The sequence below is a fragment of the Aplysia californica genome, unplaced genomic scaffold (assembly GCF_000002075.1).
Source record: "Aplysia californica isolate F4 #8 unplaced genomic scaffold, AplCal3.0 scaffold00386, whole genome shotgun sequence".
Taxonomy (NCBI): Eukaryota; Metazoa; Mollusca; class Gastropoda; order Aplysiida; family Aplysiidae; genus Aplysia; species Aplysia californica.
Window position 1 is genome coordinate 237,811 of NW_004797656.1, and position 4,518 is coordinate 242,328.

Here is a 4,518-nt window from a genome sequence, read left to right on the forward strand (position 1 = left end):
GGACAAGGGCGAAAAATCTCGGAGGGCCTGCGTGCAAGTTGCGCACGGTAAAGATCCCTTGGTGGTCTAAAATCGATAAGAGTAGGGCAAAATTCAAAATTTCCTACCAACTGAAAATATTAGGTGTGTCCCGCACGCTCATATGACCTTATGCAGTTGCGAGCGCCGTAAAACACTTTACAAAAACAAAAAAGAAAGTTAGGCAACGGTCTGTTTGATGTCTCCGTTCTTATAATACGTTTAAATCCCATAAGTACCTTCAACAGAAAGATGAAAAACGCTTCTGCATGACAAATTTCACCAACAGACCCATACTAACAAAATGCCCGGAATTTGGAGAGAGCCGAAGGAAACATCTGAATTAAAAGTTAAAAAATTAAAAGATATGTTCTCCGTCGTTGATCCAAACAGAATGTTTGATTTTATAAAAGTATCGGTCTGTTAAAGAAAAAATTATGAATTATGTTGATAGAATGAAAACTGTTGTTTCTAAGACTGAGCTTTTTTGTCGTGCACTTTCTTAACCTAAGCCCGGAACACCCATCCATTAAAAGTGAGAGGAATATAAAATACTGCGTCGTTTTTGAAAATATTAAAGATATTTTTATATTTTAAGATCTTGAACGTTGCCATTCTTTGTCCCCTCAACGATTGTTGAACCTATTGGGGGGGGGGGGGGTTCTTTTGTCTGTATAATAATATTGTCTATTTCAAACATAGAGTTTTCTCCTTTTTAAACTAGAGCAAGGACTGTCTCTGACTAGAGTCTGTACGAGGTCACATCACGGAAACCTTTGAGTTGGTTAGCGGCCATTTTCGAATTGGCAAAGAAGTTTCTTTACACATGAGTGGGTGTGCCTCTGCTATTAGTAAGGAAAGTGTTTTATTAGACTCTAACGTTGTCTTTTAATCCAAAGAGATTATCTGAAAAGTGCAAGCATGTGAAACCTGTAGACCTTTTCAGGATTAACGTTTTACAGCTTTAGAGACTTTCTCACAGTAAATTCATCTCCAGCAAACGTCTGGTTAGTCTGGAAGTGGAAGACTAAAGAAAACGAGACCAGTAAAGGGATCGTGCAACACTCATGTGTCTATCTGTGCGCTAAGAAAGCCTCCAAATGAACCTCTCTTTCTTTACACTGGTATGAATAAGATTGATAAGAATTTAGACAGATTAGATCCAGATCTATGTTTTGAAGAAAATGTTCGAAAAGTTAGGAGCCTGGTCTGGTCAAAGCCTACCTTTCTGCTAATTAATGTAAGATCTGACCGCTGCAATTTTGCCTCGCCATTGTGTTTAATTACGTATTTAAACATCACAAAATCCAAGCTAGATCTATTAATCTGCGGTACTAGTTTCACTCACTTGACTAACTGATTTAAGATGTTTAACATGAACAGTCATAAGCCTGTATACATCCATAGTAATAGGCTATATATAAAAGCATCAGCAATAATATTTTATGGGATGATGATGGATGGGAGCAACCAAAGATAGGCTGCCATTGTAACCTTCCTCGTGTGTAAAATATATGATGTAATGTATATGACATATTAGTAACAAAGGAAACCATAGCCAGACTGCAGTTAGTGCTGAGCTTGCTATATGTTTGGTACACATTTTCTATTGCACGAATTAATTTAAACAACTCAACACTGCTTCTGTCATGCAGTTCAGTGATTTCTGTCTTTCTTGCATTACATCGTCTATGGGTGTTTTTTTCTTTTTTCGTGTGTGTGTTGTTGTTGTTGTTGTTGTTGTTGTTGTTGTTGTTGTTGTTGTTGTTGTTGTTGTTGTTGTTTGGGGGGAGACAGTGAGGCGCATAGAGGTCGAATATAAAGCTATTGGACTACTTTAAGTTTGGCTGTTTATATTATAGATTTTTGATAGTGTCATATGTCTTCAAATTTTTAGTAAAATAGAAGAATGGCTCATTATTTTTGGTATATATATCTAGATCTAATGGGTTGAGTAGCGCAAAAATTATTTGCAATGTCACTTCCCTTTTTTTATTTTTGGCAGTGACAATTTGGGCCTACCTATTACTATCAAATCATATGGACGGCTCAACCTAACCCTATCCTCCAAAGCTAAATTTAAGACGAAATGAATGGCTGAACCCCTTACATAACCCCTACGCTAACGCTACGACTAAAATGAAGGGTTAACCCTAATCCTATAAAGACAAAAATTGGCACAATAGTCACTCCGGGTTCGTTTGGTGCTGCTGTTTTTTTAAGAGCCATCAGTAAGGTTCTGGGTCATGTGAAGTTAAGGTAGACTAGCACTAGATCTTTTTCACAATGGGCAGGTAATTTCTTTTTCAAACAGTGTACTTTTTAGATGAACAAACATGTTCTTTTCCTGCACCAGTGATGCAGACAAGTTGGGAATCAATTTCAGTGGCCACAAGTTGGCCTAAATCTGATTGAATGTTGTCCAAAAACACCTTAGAAAAGGTTTTAGTTTCAGTTATCATTATCCCTACACTGTGTTGAAAGACAATTGACAAGGCTACAAAACAACGTTAAGTTCACTTGTTTATTTTCAGTGAGTCTGGAGTTGTCACAGTTATTTTACTAGGACTAATTTCCAAAAGTACTTACTTAAAACAGCAATAGAAGGAGCTTTAGTTTAAGTGGTGCATGGTCTACTTCAGTTCTTAAAATCAATATAAACCAAAGTTTAATACCAAAATAGAAAACACTACTTATTTGGTATAATTCCAAAAAATAAGTGAATACAAGTATGAAAAGTACAATCTCCTGTACAAATGTCACAAGGGAAAGATTAACTCGTTTTTTTGTGTGTGTTTTTAAAAAAATCATTTTTCGTCATTCGTTTGGCTGAATTTGTTTTATCAAGAGTTTCATTGCCTTCCTATCCCTAATAGCATAAAAAACTCCTGAACTTCTTTTTATGTCTAATCTTGTTGTAATATAATGCCAAACTCATAAATTGGGAGGGGGGGGCTTGGATTTGAGATTCGGGAGGGGAGAGAGGGTGGGGTGGTAGGGATATTTCCATGACACCCACATCTTGTCATACTTCTTCTTAAAAGTTCTATAGGCCCTATATATGCTTTGAATCAGTCAATAAGAAATAAACCATCTCGTAGATAAAGTGCTGAAGAAGAAATAACGTTGTTTTGTTGTTCTTTTTGTTTGTTTGTTTGAAAGCCTATCCGTCTCTATCTATTGAAAAATGTGTAGATCTAGTTGTAGAAAAGTACGCTGTATTAATGCTTTCTAGTAATCTAGATATTATAGTACGCTACGGCGCCCATGTTTAAAAAAAATCTACAAGAGCCAAGCCTCGTTTATTGCGTATGAGAGAGAAAGCATGCCTAGCCCATTGCTTTAGCATGAACTCCTTCACACAGCTTGCCAAAAAGAACGACATGGCGGACGCCGCTGTCGAATGTGGCCATCGCGCAGCAAGTCGAGAGAGGGGCGTACTGTATCTAGTTCCTAGTAGTGTAAATATATGATTTCAAACGATTGTACAACGCCCATATAGTTTGTTTCCTAACGAGACAGAGGGCCTTATCGTTATCATTATTACCATTATTATTACTATTATTATTATTATTATTATTATTATTATTATTATTATTATTATTATCATTATAAAGTGTGGAGAATACATCCCGGGGGGTTACAAAATGATCCCAGGGCATACAGATAGTGTTAAGGGAACCATGAAGAGGAAGTTATTTTCTCTCATGATTTTTTCTTTGGTACCAGAAATGGTGTCGCAGTCCATCTGCGCCACGGGTCGGCGGACGAAGCTGCCGGTGCCCAAGCCTGAGAGCCCAGATGTGAGCCTGTGGAACCTGCTGTACCGAAACATCGGCAAAGACCTCACCAAGATCTCCATGCCGGTCACTCTCAATGAGCCGCTCAGTATGTTACAGGTGAGCCCACGCCGAAGGATTGTCATTTTCTCTCTGCCATTGTTCTTTGTTAATTATTGCTGGATCTTTTGGTGAGCCCACAGCTAATGATTGTCATTCCCTCTCTGCGATTTTTAAAGAGATCTTCGTACTAGAAGTATTCCTATGTAAAGGGCATTGAGCTTCCAGAACTCTCTGCGATTGTTCTTTGCTAATTATTGCTGGGTCTTTTCAGTTATTGATAGATAAGATAAAAGTTCTTAAAGATATTAAGTTCTTCTGTGTTGGAGTTTATTTTCTCACAAGACAAGTTGCTGTTGATCCGTCAGACGCAGATGTTGAAAGAATATAGACACCCTGCCTTGACGTTCACTTTCCGTTACAACAGATACAGAAGCAATTTAACGTACAGATTGTGACCCACAAGGCTCAGCTCAGATAAGGAGACGTACTCTAAGCGTAATACTTCTTTTGCATTAGGTAAAAGTGAGAAGAAATTTTGTTATTCTCATGTGAATTTTTTCTGTCAGCTAAATGACAGTGAAAGAGATAATTGCACTTATTCACAGTTGTTCACTGTTAAAATACTTGGATAGGTAATTTCTTCTTTCTCCCTGTCTCT

General features: G+C 37.5%; 1 protein-coding gene across 1 annotated transcript in view; it reads right to left on the reverse strand.

The window, feature by feature from the left end:
- Positions 1–4,518, reverse strand: part of LOC101845863 — a gene marked incomplete in the record, with an annotated part of 77,931 nt that overhangs the window by 12,884 nt on the left and 60,529 nt on the right.